The following is a 23,042-nucleotide window of genomic DNA, read 5'->3' on the forward strand; positions in this document are numbered from 1 at the left end:
GCCAGAATTTTTGCTTCTATATTCATTAGAGATATTGGTCTGAAGTTTTCTTTCTTTGATGTGTCTTTGTCTGGTTTTGGAATTCTATGAGGTATATGGGCCTCATAGAATGTGTTTGTTAAGTGTTTCGTCTTTCTCTATTTCATGAAATAGTTTGAGATATATTGGTGTTAGCTCTTTTTTTTTTTAAATCCAATATGTTAGTGTATGTCTTTTAATTGATGATTTTAGGCCCTTGACATTCAGGGATATTATTGAGACATTGTTTATATTCCCGTTCATTTTAGTTTATTTTTGGTTTTTACCTTGACTTGGTTTTTCCTTTGATAGGCCTGTCCTTTAGTGTAGCTCCTCCCTTTGCAGATTTTCTTTTGTTGTTTTTCCTTCCTCCTCATGGAATATTTTGCCAAGAATGTTCTGTAGTGCAGGCTTTCGTGATATAATTCTTTTAACTTTTGTTTATCATGGAAGGTTTTTATTTCATCATCAAATCTGAAGCTAAACTTTTCTGGATAAAGATTCTTGGTTGGCATCCATTTTCCTTCAGAGTTTTTTCCATTCCTGATATTGACTTCCTTTCTATTTTCATAATCGATATCAACAAGATCTTTTTTTAAATATTAAATTGGGATCCTAATTAGAATAAGATGTACTCCATGTTTGTATAAATGCCAAAATATACTCTACAGTCACATATAACTAAAAAGAGCTAAATTTTAAAAATAAAAAAAATTTAAAAATCAATCAATAAATGTTGAAGTGTAATGGAGTGGCTATGACATTTGGGGGAACTACTAGGAAAAGATCTGTTGGGAATACATTTAGTTCAAGCTTAGTGGGTCATACTTTTTTTATTCTCAGTTACTTCTGATAATAGCTAACTAATGTCATCCATCTGGGGCTATAGTGAATATCACAATATGAATGTTAATATCGTAATATTAAGTACCCATTATGAGGGTACTAAAAAATTAGATCAACTTTTGAACTGATTGATTCTCTGGACATAGATTTTTTTTTCCAGATTAGCAGTACTTTTGTTCAGCAAATTGAAGACAATATTTTATTATCTCCTGCCTTCTCTTGTTGGCTGCTAAGAAGTCAATAATAAATCCATTGCTCCTTTAAAGGCAATATCTCATTTATTTGACTGTGTTTAAAAATTGTTTTTGATGTTTGGTACTTTTACTGGAATGTCTTTAACTACGGAATTTAAAACATAAGGGTTTGCTAGAGATTCATTAGCATGTTTGAAGATCTTTCATTGTATCTGGAAATTTCTCTGCCATCATCTTCATACATCAACTCTGCTTTCTTCTATTCTTTCCTTCAGAATTTCAATTAAATATACATATTTTTCTTATGTCTTAACATCTCTACCATTTTTCCTTCTTTGTGTTTATCTATTTTGTGTTCCCTCCAGTTTGTTCTTACTTATTTTCCAGTGATTTATTTGTTGCTCTTGACTATGTTCTCTTTGTTTTCAAATCCATCTATTAAATTATTATATCTCAAAACTTGTAATTTAATCTTTATTTCCTATATTTCTATTTGACATTTTTATTAGTATGCCAAATCACTTTTTATAATAGCATACACTATTTGAAAAATACTGCAAATTAGTCTCTTTTTTCTCCTTATATAATATAACCTATTTTTATAACCTATATTTTACAAATGGTCTGATAATTTCAATATAAGAACTGTTGATAGATCTATTAGTGCATTTGTCTTCGTTTCTGATGTTTCTTGCTCATGGTTTCTTTCTTCCTTATGTGCTTAATTATATTGTCTTGAAATTTTTCTCAAGAGTTCTTTGAATTCTAAGAGAAAGAAACATTTATATATAAAGTGCCTAGGAGAATTATTTGTTTTCAGACACTTAATTAAATGCATGATCTAAAAGATTTGTGTGTGTGTGTGTGTGTGTGTGTGTATGTGTGTGTGTGTGTGTTTTGGGCCATTCAGTTGATATGAATTTGACATCAAATTCGCAAAAGTGCCAGCTTTTGTTTACAACTTCTCAAGAACAATTTACCATCCTTATAGTTTCCTTAGAATGAAGACAATGACTTTCCTAGCAATTTCTTAGGATTTGAGGATGGAAGTTGTTTTATTTTTAGCTTATCCTTACCTCAAAAGGATGGCTCTGTTGAGCCCAGCTAATGGTGTAAAGGTCGCCTCATGCTCCATAAGGAAGGGGCTTTTTGGCTTGCTTCCCCTCAGGCCAAGACACTCTCTACAGGAAAGTTCACATGTTCTTATTTAGACAGATGCTCCCAAAGCAAACATGGTCTCTGTTGCCTCTGATTTGTCCAGATTTCTTCTTTCCCTTGATTTTATCATGACAATTTCTTTCTACACATCTTCACATCTTCAATACTCATAACACTTAAAAAAAAGTTTTAATCTATTATTTACTTGTTCTCAGTGGGAGAATTGTTTCAAATAATCTAGACCACATTACGACAAAAGAAAGTTTGAAAAATCTTAGAGAGTGTTTGGTTCTTTCCCCTTGACTCCCTTATTCAGATTTATAATAGATCCTCAAAATTTTCCCTTGTGCTCAATTAGTAACCTCTTGTGAATTGAGACTGCAAATGCTTAAATTTGGAAACTTATCTAGTAGAGATTTAATTCAATATTCAACATTCAATACCTAAAGCTAAAGTTCAGAGTGATTTTACATTGCTTGTGATGCTGCTTTTGACCTGCAGCATGGAAGGGGAGCTAATGATAACAGTGTTAGTAAATGTTCTGAAAAGTGTGGGCAGCCTCCACTGGGGGCCTGCTACAGTCACCCTGTCCTCATCTTATGACTCTGATTACTATACTTGCTTAACATAAGCCCATTGGACAAGAAGCTTTCCCTTGTATTCTTTTGTTAAATAATATGTGCTGCAGTCTGGTTTTAAATACAGAGAGGTAAGCTAACCCTGCCACGCATGTTCTCTTCAAGTCTGAGGACATTTATTGGGCACCAAGTTAAGAAAAATATAAAACTGGATTTTTTACCAGCTAGTTAGTATAAATACAGTAACATTCAATTTTACATACATACTGCAGTTCAAGTCTCTGCTCTTCAGTACAGACACCCACTGCTCCAGATACATAGATGAGTTCTATGCCAAGGAATGGAGCTCCTGTGTCTTCCCTGTGGTTTCTTACCGAGCCACTGGTGGCCTGGCCTGCACTAGATACTCTAGTAGGTACAAGTCTCAGTTATATATATATATATATATATATATATATATATATATATATATATATATATATATCCTATCAATGTAACCCCTCTGGACTCAGGTGACCAGACACTCTTCTAGGCTCTACAGTTCCATTCCAGGAAGAGAGAACCTTAAGATAATCTCTCCTTGCATAAGTATGATCAGACTGCAAGTTTTGAAAATACTTCTAAGAAACTTTGAGAATAAGAAAAGGAAAATAAATCAGAATAAAGTAAAATGCTTCTAGAGAAAGCTACTCTTCAAGACCACAGGTTCAGATTTATTCTCATGGATGCTTATATTTTACCATTCCATCTCTGAGTGTAAGTGGTGAGCTTATGCTAAGTTTAAGAAAGCTCCCATGGCTTTTATACAGTGACTTCCTTTTGGTCCTTGATTCTGTCATGGGATCCATGCCTTCCCACAGTAGTTCCCACATAGATAGGATTTCCTATACATCCCAGAGGCACAATGTATTAGAAGAAGCATCTCACAATTCTGAATTATTACCTCCTTGAGTTGCCTTTCATCTCCAAATTGAGAGGTCACATAGCTAGGCAGTATACTCCCATCAGGTTTGCTATAGACAACACCTCCAATGAATAATCATAAGGGTAACTGTTGCCTACATTGTTTTTCAGGAACTTAGAGGAAAAATCAAATTAGTTGAAACCACCATCTCCTCAGTTGGAACCACACAAATGTCTGATGGGTTATCTTTTGACTTCAGAGGGTCAAAACTCCACCCTCAGGACCACGTTCATGCTGATATTTTCTTAATGCATCCCATGAAGAGCCATGAAGTTTGATTATACATCTGTAGACCACTATTACTTTACTTTTCCTTACTTCCATTCGTCTTTCCCATGCCTCAGACAACCTTGCTTCTTCATTCCATATGTACCCCCCAATCCTATACTCAAGGAGACAGATTTGAGACCCACCCTCCCATTTCCTCAGGGTTGGCTATACTGCATGGCAGAAAAAAATAGTTCTGGTTCAGTACCAAATCTAGACCAGTGTCTATTTATGATGATTTAAGCAGTAGAAGGTGAAGATTTCCCTTGAATGCCCCTCCTGCAGTTTCTAGGTCTTTTCTGGATCTCCCTTAATCTACTTTTGAACAACATTCCTAGCAATCAGGGGAATGCAAATGAAAACTACATTGAGATTTTATGTCACTCTAGTCAGAATGGTAATTACCAAGAATACAAATAATAACCAGGAACAGTGGTTCACGCCTATAATCCTAGCAACTTGGGCGGCTTAAGCAGGAGGATCAAAGCTAACCTCAGTAACTTACCAAAGGCTCTAAGCAGCTTAGTGAAACCCTGTCTCAAAATGAAATAAATAAATTAATAAAATGAGTTGGGGATGTGGCTCAGTGGTAAAACACCTCTGGGTTCAATCCCCAGCATTCCCCACAACTCCCCCCCCCTCAAAAAAAGAAAGAGATGGAGTACAAATAATAATAAATACTGGCAAGCAGCATGGTAATTCCTCTAAAAATTAGAAATGGAAACAACATAAGACCCAGATATTCCTCAATATTTAGTATGCCACTCCTCACTATTTAACCCAAAGAACTGAAATTAGCATATTGTAGTGATACAGCTACATAAATGTATGTAACAGTGCAATTCACAATAGCCATGTTATGGAACCAGCTCAGATGCCTATAAATATATGAATGGGTTGAAAACAATATATGCATAAACAATGAAGTTCTACTCAGCCCTAAAGACGAATGAAACTAAGGCATTTTCTAGTAAATAAATGGGGATTGCAGAATATCATGAGAACTGAAATAAACCAGGCTCAGAAAGTAAAAGGTGTTGTGAATCAATAATTATGATTGTAATGCATTCCACTATTGTCATGTATATAAGAAATTTTTTAAAAAGTAAAAAAGAAAAAGAAAGTAAAAGATCAAATGTCATCTTCCATATATGGAAGCTAGAACAAAGTAAGGGTATTCCCTTAGGGGGACAGGGATGTGGAGTCCATGAAAATCAAGGGGAGACCTGAAGGGGATAGAGGGAGGGAGGGAAGGACAGTCAAAAGAAGGACTGCAGAATGAAATTTTAAAAATTATGCTTTGTACATGTATGAATACCAGAGTGAGTTCCACCTTTATGTGTATCTATAAAGCACCAGTTAAACAGAACTATAAATAAATAGAAGAAAAACCAGTGGAGTAGAGAAAGGAAAACAGGGGGATAGAAGAAAGGAAGAAAAGAGGAAATAACTGGAGACTGAAATGGATCAATTATATTCCATGCATGTATTATGCACCATTATGTCAAAATGAACCACACTATTATGTGTAACTTACAATATCCTAATTAAATCATTTATTAAAAACTGAGGGGGAAAGCCGAACATGGTGGCGCATGCCTGAAATACCAGTGTCTCAGAAGGCTGAGGCAGGAGGATTGCAAGTTCAAAGCCAGCCTCAACATTTAGCAAAACCCTGTATAAAAATTTTTTAAAACATTTAAAAGGCTGGAGATATAGCTCAATGGTTTAGTTCCCCTGAGTTCAATCTGTGGGACCAGAGAAACAAAAATGAGGGGGAAAAAAAAGAAACCGTTGAACAAAAATGTATCTTTATTGTCAAAGGGATTGTAACTATAGGAAATTCAGTATAAACTTGAGCTCAATTCTGAATACAACCTGGAAAAGTTGGAATGTATAGTCAGGGGATAGGATGGAAAATCAGGCATAGGGAGAATTCTTGCTAAACTGATTTGACAAGATCCTTGCTAAAGACAGGCCAATATGATCATATGCCAAGGGTGAAGATTCTGGCTGCATTTGCAAAGTTCTTGGTAAAATTGGGTTCTTTAGGTTAAGGCCCAAATATAGGACCTAGTCTAAAGCCAGCTCAGAGGGTTTTATTTAGAGTTTGGTCAAGGAGGGAGACTTTCACCACAAGGATAAGAAATAAATTGCATTATAAAAGTCCATTCTTGGAAATATTTTTCTAAGAAGATGTTTTAAAATTATAAATTGTAATCCAATGGAATTTTTGAAGTTAATGTAATAAATATCTATAGACATTTTTAACATATTAAACAAAATAGAAATCAAAATATAAAAAAATTTGGTGCAATAGGAAAAAATCTTTTATGAAATATGTATGTGTGTGTGGTCGCAAGGAAAATGTAATTTTGACATTGCACACTGCTCAGTGAGGGTATTACTTCAATGAAATTGCTCATTTAAATATGCAACAAAGACAACCTTTAAATTGTTATTCTTCTCAGAAATTTAACTACTCTAAGACACTGCTTCTCAAGATTCTTCACCTCTATTTGCAGTCATTTTTGCATGATATTTGCATAAAAGTCTCATCCAAATGATTTTTCTGAAAGAACGGAACTCCCAAAAGAATATTAGTCTCCATTTCTAGAGAAAAGAACCTTGTTTCTTCTCTCCAATAGATTTTCCCCCCATTCAGCTTCTACCTGTCAACATTTTCAAAAATGTCCAATCCAAATTTCAAATAGGTACCCTAAATGCACTATTTTGCCATGTTTTCTTTTCAACACACTTTTTTAATGATTCATATCTGAATTTCCAATAATATAATCTCTGAGAATATGCACCCTATTTATGTTTACATGAATTTCCCATTAAGAAGGCAATTAAACACAATTTATTAAGGCTACAGCACTAAGAGTTGGGTCCAAAAATTGAAATGCAGAGTAACATGATGGAGTGATTAATGAAATGAATGTATGTGCCAGATCAAATGAAAAACTGCAGTGTCAAGCAGGGGTCCACCCCCATTATACAATTCTTGTTTGTCCAGGCAGTGTTTGGCGCCATCCGGTGGCCATTGTCCATTCCATTTGAAATATCACTGGAGCCAATTCAGGTCCTGTGACAGACCAACATCCAGGGTAACAGGGAACCACCACTCGCCAGGTCAGCTGGCATCTATTCCACGATGAAAGAGGGAAAACTGGGAACATTCAGATTCAAACTCTACCTCCTGGCTTCCAAGCTGTGTTCACCTTTTCCCTGCTTGGCCCCAAATTTCTACTCTCCTCTCATCACCTCCCCCAACCCAGACCCCAGAGAAGAAGTTGATTCCATTATATTTTACTTCTTATTAGTAGTGGAAAAGAAAAGTAATATCTCCTTCCCTCTTCCCTCTTCCCTCTAGTTTCTTCTCTGGTTGGGTCTGTAAATTAGACTGACAATAGACAGATTAATAAGAGAATAGAGTGTAAGTTCATCTGATAAAAGCTTTATGTGAAATAGAAGCCTTCATAAGGAAATGAAGGCCAGAAAACTTAAGTGTTTTTATATCAGGTTTGATGTAGAGTGAAAAGTCATAGGAAAATAGCATAGAACAGAAAACAGCATGAATGGAAAGCTGTGAACGGGCGAAACACAGCAAGACCTGCTCCTTCAGATTTCCTCTCAGCATCTCCTCCATCCTTGAAGATGAGCATTTGCCTTTCTTCCAGGTACACAAGGGCTGATGACCTGCTCCGAGAGATAACGGAAACTCAGAGAGTCCTTCCTGTACCTACTATTCTCAAATTCTTTTAGTTTAAAATATTCAACATGCCAAGTGTTTTATTTTGGGATAGTATATTCTAAACCTTCTCATAGTACATGTTACCAAATATTTTTAAAACATGAGCTTAATAAGGAAAGACTATTGAAAATCAATATTTTAAGAGGAAGAGGGTGTGGTGGTGCATGCCTCTAATCGCAGAGGCTTGGAGGCAGGAGGATCGCAAGTTCAAAGCCAGCCTCAGCAATCTCAAGGTGCTAAGCAACTCAGTGAGTCCCCGTCTCTAAATAAAATACAAAATAGTACTAGAGATGTAGCTCAGTGGTCAAGTGCCCCTTAGTTCAATTCCCGGTACCAAAAAATAAAATCAATATTGTAAGAGTAGTGGAGAAAAGAAAAGACTATTGCAATGGAGAAAGGTGTATTACAATAAGAAAAAAAATGGTGTGACATAAGATCTACAAATGACTCAAAGGCTAGGGACAAGTGGTTTTCATTTTAGAGAAGTAGTAAATAAGGCTAGAAATAACAGGTTGAAAGTGTAGCATGACTGATAGAAGATCCAAAAGTGTTTTGCCTGAAGCCAGCCTATTTTTCTTGAACAGATTAGCTCAAGCTGAAGATGAGCACAATTCTAGGGGCTTGTGAGAAATTTGGTCAGCATTTTACCCAACAAATCACTGGGGACAAGTGATTCAACTGATCATTTATGCCAAGTATAAGAACTTGGGAATCTATGTCTGGCCTTATCAGAGGCAAAGAAGGATCCAGAAGATCATGAGTCTTAATTCTCTGGGGAAAGATGTTTCTTTGTAGTAGCACACTGTTAGCATAAAGGGTGATGGGTGTTTTTAATCTATAGTTTTCCAGGAGAACAGGGCTCAGGCAACACTCAGCATCATCAATGCAGACTGATGTTACCTAGGCAGAGGAAGATGTAGGACCCCTGAGTAAAATCTACAGAGTGCTGGTGGTATAGAAATGGGGTCAAGTGGAGGCCTCACATCCCAGGTGACTACCTGCTCTATACCTTGGCACTGTAGCTTTTTTTTAATATCAGTTTTCATCATCAAGAACTTCTCAAGGGAAAATAAATGATCCCCAGTGTATTTCTCTCTGAACAGACTGCAGAAAGAGAATTCTCTGGACTATCAGTTGCAACCTGATGAACTCATTAGTAGTGCAAATCCTGCCATGGTTTCAAAATGAGTCTTTTTAGGGCTCAGAACATATCTTATTAAAGTGAGGGCCTCAGGAGTCACCTCAGAAGCAAAGTTTCACTCCTACCTTCTCTTGTCCTCCCTTGTCTCACTCTTATTCTCTCCCAAAGCAAACTATAGAAACTAAAATTTCTTTTTTCCCATGGTAGGTCATTGACATCACAACTCCCTATCCCCAAAGCCATCCATAAAGTCTAAAAATATTACTTTCATCATCTCCCTGCCTTTCTGTGAACAGATAGCTAAAGAACTTCTCTGACCTAACTTGTTGGGTCATAAGACCCAATTCAAAACAGAGTCCTGTGCACACATAGCTTAAGGAAGGAATGTTACAAAGAGGGGCCAAGGAAAAAATCTGCACAGTCTTGCCAGGTTTCCTCACTCAGTCTTTAGCATTAGATCATACCCTTTTTATCCAGTCATATTTATACACAGCTTTTCCCATGCTTCATTGAACTTAAGCATGTTAGTCAACTTTACTATGACAAAATGACTGAAATAATTAACTTTTAAAAGGTAGAGGTTTATTTCGGCTGATGGTCTCAGAGATTTCAGTCCATGGTCACTGAGCACTGTTGCCTTTGGCCTGTGACAGCATAGTACATCATAGTGGGACTGTGTGACCCAGAGGAGACTGCTCACTTCAAGATGGGTAGAAAGTAAAGAGAAAGACAGAAAGGTGTTGGAGTCTCAATATATCTTTCAAAGGTGTACTCCCAGGGACATTTCTTCCACTGTCTTCCACCTTTTAAGGTTCCACCACATCCCAACAGCAACACAGGCTGACAATTATCCCTTAACAAATGGGACTTTGAGAGACATTCCAGACCCAGAGGATAGCACCAAGTATAAATATGAATAGTTCAACCTAGGTCTCTGGATCTTCAGTGTGAAGAATCCCATGTAATGTCAAACTGTGGTCAGATAAATTGGCTATGCATTTCTCTTATTAACCTGTCTAATTATAAGGGTACCAGCTATTAATTACCCTTGAGAATGTGCATGAAAGGGGTGCCCCACTTTTTTTCTCTCACAGTCTCAAGCAAAAGAATTTTGTCTCAGCAACTTCTTTAAGGTGATGTACTTAATCATTATAACATTTTAACATCATTTTATAAATTGCCTGCTCTCATAAATCATGGAGGCAGTAAAAAATTCCTCTAAAACACATTCTGAAGAATTATGTGAATTGCTTAAGAGAAATGTGAATTGTGGGGGTAAGGAAGATAAGAGTATTGGTTAAGAACATGATTATTTTTAAAAATGCAGAATTATCATTTATAATTTTTTAAAATGCTGTCAGAATTTGTGGAAAAAAATATTTTTGAGAGTGAATTTTGGGGCATTTATAAAACATATACTACCTGACTTAACCAAGCCCAATTTGTAAAATGGAAAAAAAAAAAAAAAAAACACTTTTCCTCCAAGATTGTAGACATATTGACCATCAATTTTTCTCTTTGCTTTCCTCTCTTTTTATCTTTCATAGGTTGATATAGAAGCAAAACTCTTGGAATTTTAAAAAAAATTGCCATAAAAATAGAAAGCTGCATGTTTATTAATGAGAGTTTAACTAACGACAGAAATAAGGTTAGTAAGGAATCAAGGAGGATAATTTAGAGAGTACATGTCTGCTTATGAGTCAGTCAATGACTTAAGCAAATTGAATGAGCAAATTAATAGGAAAAGGTGGCATTGGGCTTACATTAAAATGAGAATTTAAATCCTGAATTAATGAACATGATCTAGGGTGATAGGGAGGGATTCTGTTCTATTTCTTTAATATTTTGTATATGTGCAAGATGTATAGAAAGCTATCTTCATAAGTAAAGACCTGTTTTTATAGAAACCAACTAAGTTGTAGGAATTTGCAGCAAAGGACAATACCACACAGAAAATGCTAAAATGGCATTTTGTTAGGGAATGTGAGTGCATAGTTTTCATTTTATATTGGTCCTAGCTTTTAAAAATTCTAGCGGTAGGATTTGGGGATTAAATGATTTCTTAAAGTCAGAAATAGAGGCAAATTAGGCAAAATTCTGAGCAAAGAAGAAAGCATTGTGCAAGCTCCAAGACAGTCACTGTTTCTAACTGTCAGATTATAGGAGGTGGTCATTCAGATTCTCATCGGGTTTAAAATATACACCACCTTGTAAATTAAAACTAGAATCCGGGGTCCATTTCAGGGTCACATTTCCTGTTTAAAGTTTTTCCGTCCAACAACTACAAAGGTAGAGTGAGTTCATGGTCTGAAAGTCATGCAGGAGCTAAAGCAATGCCCAGGATTCTATCCACATGATGTTGATTCAGCTGGAACATACCTTTATTTCATTTGTTACTTTGTGCCGTACACCTGCATAGTTGAAAAGTGAAATACAATGGGATGGTGAAATAAACTGCTCACTTTTTAAACCATCAATAAACCAGTCAATAAAATAAAAAGCATAGAGGAGAAAAAATACTATCATCAGTATTGGTAAACAGTGAAGGTTTCTGCTGAGATGTCTGAAACTTTGAGAAACTTCTAAATGAGAAGAAATTGAAGTAGTTCACTGATAATTGACTTCCAGTAATCTCTCTGAATCAAAATAACTGTCAGAAAAAAAATTAAAACAAAATAAGTGTCAGTAAGAAACATGTAGAAGAGCCTTTGGAAAAAAAAATCCCTCTTGTACCCTTTGATTTGAAGAGCCTGGGTCCAGGCGTGAGGACTGACTATCAGGCCACTGGGGAATGTGCTTGTTAGATTTTATTTCCTGCTGCAGAGGAGCAGCAAATGAAAATGTGGTTCACGGAGAGGCTAAAGCAAGCAGCAAAACCAGCTGAATGTTGGATGCTTAACCCCATCGGTGTATGTGGCAGTCCAGAAAGTTTTAGATATCATAAACCAACTTCAAATGACGTAAGAAATATAGAGAGTTAGAAGAATGTTAAGTAACTCATAGACTCACTGGGCATGCTGAAGAAGTGGGGTCATAAAACAGGCAACAAACAGGTTAGGCAACAACACTGGACATAGAAGTTTGCACCAAGGCTACCTACCAATGGTTATGGGCACCAAAGACCACTGTAGTTCTTCCCTGTCTAGGTGGATAGAAATTGTGAATGGCTGTTTTCTAAACTACCAGGAATGCCGCAGTTTGGCTGGGCACAAAATCACGAGCCACTCAAGCAGGAACAAACTTTATTTTTTGAAACTGCCGCCAATGTTCTGTAATCCCCCTGGAAGATCTCCGATCCACACACACGGCGTTCTCCCGGAACTCCCTCCTACTGTACTTCCCCAACCAATGGGAACTCTCTAGGAGTCCCGTAGCAGGCCAAGGTGAACAGCAGGAGCCCAATATCCATATGAATGCAAATCTTAACATAATCATATCATCTGAATGGCTAGCTGGCGTCACCTTTCAACCAAAAATGCCATGCATCATATACTTGGCTGACTCTAGCACAGGAAGTGTTTCTCCCAATCCTTGAGCCATTGCATTTTTGACTAGTGATTCTAGGGCCCCAGCAATTGTACTTCATGGTCTAACTGAATGCATAGAGAGAAAAAAGAGCTATTCTAATTCCTATTTGTCATTATGTTGTTACTATTGGACTAGATATCTTCCCCACAGAACAAAAGATTCAGACATACTCTTACTGAGCAAGTGATTAATCAAATAAAGATGTCATGAATGGGAAGTCCAGGACAGAGAAAGTGAGAATCAAAAACAATTAAAAGTAGCATCAAATATAATTATGTAAAAAAAGATTATGCAGAAGTATGGAAGACAAATGAAATACAATTTTTACATATAATATATATAATACAAATGACTACAATCCACAATAATAATGACAAAAGGCCCAATCTTGAGGAACAAACTGGAAAGTTGTAGTGAAAGGCAAAGTAGGCTAATTTATTTACATGTTTTCTTTATATAATGTTTACATAATGAAACATTAGTACTTTGAATGCTGTAGATAATAATAGCCATGGAACACTTAGAAACAGTGATCTTAATATTGTCTATATTAATAAGGAATTATTTTAATTAACTTAATATGTGCGTATAGAGGCACAGAAAAGCTTGATTTTTCTTTTGTTTTTGTTTTCCTCACATAAACAGAAGTCCAAATGGAAAAAAAAAAAGTGATTAAGGTAAGTTCAAAAGCTCAAAATCACAATAGATTTCTTCTGGGATTTTCTTGGCCTTTCCTTCAGAATTTTAATATAACTACTGTTGCTCTCCCATAAGATCTGTGTGTAAAGCAAAATAAATAAATAGCAAAAGAAAAAGTAGGGAGGAGTGGAGAAGGAGGCATGGGCTTTCTCAGAAATGTAAAACCTTTGCCAAAAAACACAACAAATTACCCACTTTGGAAATACCCCCACAGCTGTAATATGAAAAGAGAGCGGCATTAAATTTTAGGTCAGCTGGCCAATATTGCTTATAGACCATAAAGTCAAGAAAAAAACTTCATTAATATTTTTTCAAAACAAAATTGTGCAAAACACATTTTTTGCAACACAATATCATCAAAGTAGAAATTAATATAATGTGTCAAAACACAGAAAAATTTCCAGCTATTGAAAACTAAAAATGCTTCCCTAATAAATTCTTTGGTCAAAGAGGAAATCAACTCTTCAATTGCAAACTCTTTTTAAAATCATTATAACCCAAGACTAATGGTAAGACAACACTGAGCAGCCCACTCTGTGACCACCAGCCCACCCAACTTCAGAGTCACACTCTTGGAGACAAGGATTCTGTTAGCCTCCAAGTGTTCAAACCCCATCACCTACCATCAATCCATGGTCCAGTGTCCCAGATTCCCTGACCAAACCATCAACAATGTTTTTTGCAGCAAATTGACATTTATTGCCAGATTCTGTCTGACCCAATCAGAAATCTGAGGCTTTTCTTGTATAAGTGCCCAAAGAAATAGAATAGGAAGCCAGTAATACCTGAAGTAACACCACTTATTGCAGCTCCTATCAGTTATCTTAAAAATTTCAGCTCTTGCCAATGACTGCTCAGTGAGGGCAAACTCAAAGGTCAAGGATCTTCTTACACACAGAGTAACTCTCTGTACTCCCCAAATTCAAACAGATCAGGGAGCCAATCAGGGAGCAGACCCAAGAAAACCCATCCCTAATTCGTGGAGTTCCCTCAGAAAGGGGTCGGTCAAACTGTTTCTGTATGTTTCAAGGGCTCTTTGGGTTCCTTTTCATGGTAACGAAAACCCTGATATTTTTCATCCATTGACCACCAAATGGAAAAGGTATAGGCTCAAATAATAAAGGGAACTTGACTAAAGATTGAGGGTAGCAAAAGAGGTAGGAGGAGCAGAAGCAAATGGAAAAATCGGATCTTAGAGATACCATCTTGGGGAAGTTTTACATTTTCTGAAGATGAGCATCTAAGTGAACAGGGTCCAGAGAAAAGGGGGTTTCAGTCAACTGAGAAGGTTTCACAGGGGAAATAGGTCCCAACAGATAAGCTTTAAAAATATTATAGCCTGAATCTCCATTTTTAATTAAGGCAGCTTTGATCACCGAGTTCTTAAAAGAATATTTTTGATTCTTTTTTAGTGCAGGATGGTGGTTTTTAATGACCCAGTTCTCACAACATCTGCAAACACAGGGAGGCAAATAGGAAAGTTTTTGTCGCTGCCAATAACAGGGGGTGGACTTTGTGCTACAAAGGTTTTAATACATGGTTTCTTTCTTTCTGAATATGTATTTCCATTTTTAGCATAGGACAGAAAACTTAGATTAAAAAATGTCTTTTCTTGCTCTGAATATGAACAAAATTTTGAACCAAATGTAAACCCACACATGACTCCCAATACAGTTAGCCTTTTGATGACTTAAAATCAATAATAATAAGAATATCACTCCAAAGAAGGCAAACACAATCCTTCTTTGGACTGAAAGCCCCTATTTTTCAAAGAAAGACTAAGACAGCAAAAGACCCTCACCATTAACATGACAATGAATATTAAGACAATTAAGACAGGATCCTTTGAAAACTAGCACATTTGGATAAACAGACATTTTGGGCTCCCCATGAACTGGTGCCACCTAGAATAAGCACACCAATTTGTACCCTGTGTAGTGGCAAAGACCAGAGAAAGCCAACTCCCTGATTACAAGAACAAGCTCAATGTGTAGAAACAAGACAAAAGAAGAATCTTGCTATGGTTTTCTTCCTTTTGATTAACCACACAAAAGACTGCAACTAGGAAAACAAAGACCATCTCTGGTAAGCTTGAAATCAATAACCAATAAGTAGTTAATCCAGAGGATTCACACATTTGATGAACTAATTTTATGCATGTTTTTCTCCAGTCAATATGAATTTGGAAAGGAAAAGACAACGTCAAATTTTTACTACTCACCCTCATACATTCAACAGGCAGAAACAGAAGAACTGGTGAGAAGTATCTCACTTTTCCTTGCGACTGGCTTCCATCAGTTTCTGTGGTCTCTTGCCATAGCCGCTGGTATGGACAGAGTGAATTCAGCTGACTACAAACCTGCAGGGAGGTTCCAACTTTCCCTCTGAAGTTTCAATAGTTTTACTCTCTGAAATAAACAGACAATATGCAGAAGAAAAATCAAACAAAATTTACTGACATATGTAAACCCAGAAGCTGTACATATAAAATATAAAAACTCAAAGAAAGGGCTTGAAGTTTCAATATACTATTCACAGAGAAGAGGGAGAAGGGGTGGGCAATTGTAGATAGTAGGAAATGAATTTTAGAAGACATAAATGAGCCCAAAGAAAAAATAGTAGCCTGAGTCAAAATTCCTGTTGGCACTGGATGTGATGCTGATTTTCAATCTCTTGCTCTATGATAACTTTAACCAAAGAAGTTTGATCTTTCAGTTAAAAAAAAATTCTAAGGCAATTCTATTCCTCTTTGAGGGATACAGTTTTTAGGTAATAAGGGAATTTCAGAGAAAACTCTTTCCTTCATTTTGAGAAAGAAAGATGAAAGACTTTTGAGAAATAGGGGTACAAGGGAAGGTCAGAGAGATTTTAGTTCAGTGATTGTTTTCTCAGCTTGTTCAAAAATGCTATACCTTGGGAGGTATTGCTTTCTGAGCTTCAATGAAACTATATGCAAAAATTTGTAAATCAGTATTATTATGTTCAGCTGAAAATTATATGTCAGAAAAGAGAAAAACAAGAGTTGACAGAGATATCCAAAATTATTTTTTTAAATTAATATAATAGGAAAACTGTTGGCCTTGTGATTACATCATACTCTAGAAAAGGGAGAGAAAAGAAAAAAAACATAAAATTTTGTACCAAAGAGCTATAAATTTTTGGTTATGCAACTGTGTTATACTTGGAGGAAAGGAAGACAGTAAAACACCATGTCCCTGAAATGCCCCTCTTTTTTTCCCCAAGAACATCCAAGTTACAGGAACAATGAGCAAGTCTGAGCCGGAATGTCCAAATAAATATTATCTTGATGGGTACTGGCTTTCTCCCATGTATGCCGGGAATTAGGGCAAGTTAGTGCTATCTGTAGACAGCTGCTTTCTTGCAGGCATGAAAATCCCTTGGATGTTGTTTCTACAGCGGGACAAAGCAAACTAAGCTAATGATGTCACTGATTCTGTAAACTAGTATTCCAACCCATCAAACACCCCTCTCTGTGGTAACTGGTGCACAGAAGAGCACTATGGATAGGGAAGTACTATCCAGCCAGTCCCTCCTGGACAAAGTATCTGAGGGATTGAGACAGTCTTCTAGTGGAGATACATTGTGAAACTAAGATGCACCTATCCAGCAATCACCCCAGGACTTTCTGGTGAAGCATCTGTTGGACCCATTGTCACTGGATTTTCCCCATAAATATTTTAAAATAAACTTTATGTTATGCATCCCCCACTTTGCTATCTCAGCAACTTATGCTGCTGCCATAGCACAACTGGGCAGTGAATGGTACAGCATATCAAACTGAAAAACTATTGCATCTCATTTCCTTGGACCTCTACTAAGATTTCTGGTAAAGTGATTAAAAAACTATTAATCTGCAAAGTGAAAGAGAAGATTAGAGGAGACAACAGAATATTAAGTAATGCTGACAAATTATATGGAAGCTAAGAACTACCTGCAAAAAAAAAATCTGACAAAATAATCAAAAGACAAAATATGGAAAACAATAAAAATTAGGAGAAATTAATAAAAATGAGCATCATCAGAAATGTGAATATTCCAATTTGCTATCTTGAAAAAATTGAAAGCTATGGATTTATGTTGAAATAATACACCAACCAATCTAGCTTTCAGACGCTAACCAAGATGGAATGAAAATATTTTCAGGCATTTAAGATTTTGAAAGAGAGGCGAGGAGAGGAGAGGCAAAAGTTGTAGAGGAGAAGAGGAGAAGGGAGTAGATAGAAGAGGGGGAGAAGAAACCACAGGAGGAGAGGGAAGAAAAGAGTTTCATATCTTATGCATTTTTCCTCAGGAAGTTGTTGGAGGATAAGATTCACCAGAATGGTTTAACAGGAAACAGAGAATCCAACACCAGAACATACTAAAGAGAATTTTCATACTCTGCTATGCTATGAGTATAGAGACCAACCAACCAAGAGATGAAAGAAAAAAAAAAGAGGGCTATAGGATAGAAGCTTTCACTAGCATGAAGGGTGAGAAGGAGGGAAGAGAGATGAAGGAAGAGCAAGGGGGAGGAAGAAAGGAAAATCTAAGGTGACATATCTGCACAGCTTAATTACCAGGACTAAGAACTGAGACCTTCTCTGTCAAAATAACTTTATTCTTTCTGCTCAGGAAGACAAGGCAGGGAACTAATAAATAATGTCACTCTTCACTTTAGGAAATTCCTGGAAACCAATTTGTCTATGCAAATAATTTTTCATTTTGGCAAATAGCACTTCAATTTTTTAAAAAAATGAAGCACTCATTTATCAAACAACACTATTCTTATGAAGACTCACATTAAGATCACTGAATCCTTTTTATAACCAATTTTTTTTCACAATTGCACAATCCCTGTAAATTCCCAACTTTATACCCATTTGAGGCTAGATTCCAAAGCCCTGAAAATGTCCTTGATTTTCTTTTCTGAGATCTAATTTGTCACGGCAGTGTTTTCCCTTATGTTATTCTTCCTTGAAGAAGGACACTTTATAAACATTATTGCTTGATCAACAGGTTATTATTATGCATAATACATATAAATATTTTTGTATATATGAGGAGGAGGGTAGTAAATCAGCAGAGAACAGAACAAAATTGATTAGGCTTCTGATGTATTTGATCTCACAGGGATAGTACTGTGAGACTATTTTATAGACTTGTTGGAGGAAATCTTGTACTATTTCATATGCATATGTATAATATTATATATATATATATATAATATTAGCAAAATTATTCATTCCTCAAAACACAAAGATATTAATGTAGAAATAAAAACAATAAAAAGCCTAAACTTAATGTATTTAGTGGGGCTAGTAGTAAATAATATCATGATCTTTCATTGTCATAAGTAAAAACTGAATTGGGATTTAGCTGGAGATGATGATATCAATATTAGAAGAGTAGGGGAGTAGGAACATGGAAAAAAGATACTGTAAGAGTGGTAAATCCTCCTCTACTATGACAAGAAATCTAAAAAAAATAATAATGTGTAACACATATTGGAAGTATGAAAGAGTTGAAAGCATTATCCAATCAGCTGTATCCCCAACACACAGAATAATGACCTCACCACCTACCTAGCTGAGACAGCCGATAACAATGAGTGACAGAGGGACCAAAGGTCACCAATGCAGAAGAGAATCTCCCTCTCTGTCCAGAGAGATGTGTCAAAATATATTCCACCAACATTGGCAATATTTACTTTGGAGAATTTTCATAAAATTAGTATTATTTTTTTACAGTTTACAATTTATTAGAATTGTTTATTATAGTTTTATAAAAGTATAAGAATAAAAATCTGAATCAAACTTCAATGCTAACAATAAGAAGGAGAGCCAGAATATATAAAATAAATAAAACAAGTCTTTGCCTACAACTCCATCACAGTTCATACAAAACTCCAGGATGAACTGACCAGGAAGGCTTGTTATTGTACACGAAGCAGAATGAATGGGTTTGGTGAATAGCTAGTCAGTCTTCGCCACAATTTCTCGCAGTGAGAGAACATATTCATAATCAGATAATTTAAGCACGTGACAGTTGGCAGCAGCATCCAACTCTCACTTCCCTTCTATGGGACCATAAATAACTTTGCTCCATATTTTAACACAACAGAGTTCATGCAGGTGTCAAATCATCTAAAAAAGAGCTGATAAAACCTACAGGATCCCTAGAAACTCTTCAGAGTTTACCAGAGTATTGCAATTTTGGCAGGCAGTGCTGATGGTACCATTATAATCATTTTATAAAATGCTTCCAAGCCCTCATCATCATTTTTCTTTTTAATATCTATAACTTCCTCTTCCCCCTGTTCAGTAATTACATATATTCTACAGTCAAGATCAAATTCCAGAGTCTCTGCAGAATTTTTGATGCTGCTTGGATGAGAGGCCTCTATAGAAGAAACAAATTAAAGACCTTCAGTTTGTATGGTCACAGGCAAAGCTTCTCACAATGAAATACCTTGTAATTTCCAACTAGTGCTAAATATGATCAATGAAACATTTCTATGAGATTGATTTTCTACAGGATCTTGGGAAATTCAGCCTCTCAACAGATCATCCTTTTCTGGCTGCCGACAAAATCTGATAGATGATTTGCCTTGTCTTTGTGATTCATTGTGGTTGAGGACACAGAACATCAATGAGCTTCTTCTGGGCTTGGAAAGAAGAGGGTAGATGCAGGAGATTCAGTGCTTGAGAATTTTCAAGACTGTCTTTCTCCCATAATTATCAATCACCATGCACCTTTTTCTCATCATTTCTTGCCCTACACAACACAGAGCTGTGACTGTGGAGTCATGAATTCTCCTGCTCACTGCGCTCCTCTTGTTAGTATTGCTTTTCTTCTTAAGGATGGGTAATCAAGGAATGCTGTTGAATATTAATGTATTTTTGTAGCATCCTTCATAATACCTTGCCCCTCCCCTTATCCCAAGGACATGAGGATTCTACTTTGAAAAAAATTTCATATATGAAACATAATGATTTATACTGAGCCTAATTCTTCTACCCCTAAGCATTACTGCCCCAAAATAACCCCACTCAGGCCTCTATTCATATGACTCAGGCTACCAACCTTATGACATAGAAATTATAATTCTTTTTACGACACCATGTTTGGTACATTTATATGTTATGCAAGGGCTATTACAATTATCTGTCAGTTTTTCAGGGGAAATTGTGTAGTTTATCAGTTCAGAACACACACTTTTTTTTTAATCAGATGGCCTGAATTTGTTAAAATAATTTTGACAGTTTCTAACAGTGTTTATAGAATGGTAACACTATACATATTTCAAAGGACTACTGCAAGGATTAAATAAGATAATGCATGTAAAGTTTCAACAAATCTTATCACATGTAAATGTCAATGATGGAAACCCTAATGTGTTTCAAATGGTGATCTCTGTCTCTATTCTTTTCACTCCTGGCACTCAGGAATTGAGCTAAAGTGATATTTCAAAACAATGCATTTCTTACATCAAAGAAGGTATTTAAGGAGATATCATAATCACACGTGGATTAAAGTCTACAGAACACGCTTTGAGTGTGAATTATGGTAGTGTATATTGTACTGGTTAAAAAATATAAACTTGGCAGAAGCCAAAATCACAAAATTCAATCCTTATTCCACTATTTACTAACTATAAAGTTGGGGTAAGTAACTTACCTACACTGTGTTCTACTTTCTCTAACCATAAAATGGAGTAAATAATTTGACCTTTCACACTGGGTTGACCTAAGACCTATAAATTTTATTTATATAATTTGTACTGAATTAGTAATAGTCTGTTGTATTAGACAGTTCCCTAAGCACAGAGGCAATAGAAAAAGTGTGTGTATGTGTGTGTGTGTGTGTGTGTGTGTGTTTAATCATAAGAGGGGATTTATTAGACTGACTTGCACACTCAGAGGCTGAACAGTCCTCGGGTGGCCATCTGCATGCTAGAGAGCTAGGGAGACCAGTAGCTGTTCAGATGAAGATGCCTCTGAACAAGAGGGACCAATTATGCAGCCTCAATTCAAATGAAAGAACTAAAAGCCCCTTAGGGAGGTGCAAGTTTGCATTCCAAGGCTGAAGAATCTGGTGTTGGATGTTGGCAATAACTGCAGCAAATTGTGTGTGCACTGGTGAGAAGGGGTCAAGCATGTACATGTGAACCTCCCTCTCCTCCACTCTTTCTCATTCCATCTATGCCCCCAGCCCACTGGGTATTTCAGAATGGGTCTTGTCTTTTCATTTCACTGATTCACATACCAATTTTCTTTAGAAACACCCTTAAGGATACATCCAGAAATATACTTTAGCAATTCTCTAGATGCCTGTCAATCTAGTTAATTTGAAAACCAAGATGAACTAGCATCCCTGTTATCTGAAGCTGATACTTTCCTGCAAAAATTGAGATAAGTAAACCATTGCATATGGTCTTTAAATATCTGGAACTCTTTCCTACATAAGAAATTTCTCACATTGTTACTGGAGTCCTAGGCCAGAAACCTGACTCTAGGGACCCAAAAAATCAGGTCCAGCCATTGTTTACAAAAACCAAACAGAAGAGGTAATCATAAAAAGCATGAAAGGAACTTTAATCAGTGTAGCTACACTGGGAAGAAAAGGGGGAACTTAGTCTTTATCCCTTTCATCCAGGAGCTGAGAATGTCTTTGAGATTTTATAGAAAGGGGAATGAAGGCAAGGGCTGGAGGGTTTGCACAGCTGCCAGCTGTTCACAGCTGTCAAAGCAAGTAATCTTCATCTCTGTGGTCTGTCCATCAGTATCTCAGAATTGGTCAGGTGGGGCCTTGTCCCAGATAAGAAAGTTGCTGTTGCCTTGCAGGTAGTTTTGACTCATCACAAAATGCATATCAAATCGGACCTTGTTCCAAAGTCTGGAACCTAAGGTAACTGGAAGCAAAATGGAAGCAGCGATGTTAAATCTTTAATCCTACTTTTAGCCACCCAGTGGACCTTTGCAGAAAAAGGGAAGAGCCTAAGCCATTGTCATAACATCAGGACCCATTCCAGGATTGATAAGCTTCATTTTCTTCTCTCAGTTGAGCATTTATTATATACTATGTCATAAAAACTTTGAGGGGCAGTGATAGAATGAATAAAGTAAGGCTAGTTCACTTAGAAAGCCTCCACTTTAAAAATGTAATAAAGCAGGGACACAGAAATAGAGTTTTCTCTCTGCATAATTTTGGGCATGTTATTTCACTTTGGTTGAATCACATTATTTCATCTTTATTGGTTATAGATAGGTTGTTTAATTCTGAGACCTAATCTTCAGTTTACACTTCTTAAATCTTGAAGAAATGCCATCTCTACTGACTCTACCAGGCTTCAGGCTCACCATTTACCATTATTTTATTTCCTTCTTTCTTTCCTTTCTTCCACCCATATTTTCCATTTTAAATAGAAACAAGAGACATCTCTAAGAGATATGCTATTGGGAAACTCCAGTCTACCATAATTTAGATTAATCAGAGCTTCAGTATTGCTGGGAAATAATATATGCTCAAGGGGATCAGATTTTTTCCAGTGTCAGGACAAGGGAGAAAAGTGTATCCTGAGACTGAGGCTGAGCTCTTTCAGGAATGATCTGAGCAACCTGATCATGTTTGGGATAAACAGAGGTTAGAACAATCTCTCTGAGCTACAAGAAAGCCAAATGGATAGATGTGAAGAGCAGTGGGATGTGTTACAGGGCTGGGGCTTTCTGGGAAACTGAGGTAGCAGGAAGCCCCCCACCCACCCACCCACCCCATTCTTGTAATCAGGTCAGAAAGATTTCAGACATGTCACTTAGAGTAGTAGGCATGTGTTTATTAGAATGAATAGGAAAAGGGAAAGGGGGATACTCTCATGGGAGAGTTCCATGCA

This window comes from Marmota flaviventris, chromosome 3 (genome assembly GCF_047511675.1).
Source record: "Marmota flaviventris isolate mMarFla1 chromosome 3, mMarFla1.hap1, whole genome shotgun sequence".
In the NCBI taxonomy this organism is placed as follows: Eukaryota; Metazoa; Chordata; class Mammalia; order Rodentia; family Sciuridae; genus Marmota; species Marmota flaviventris.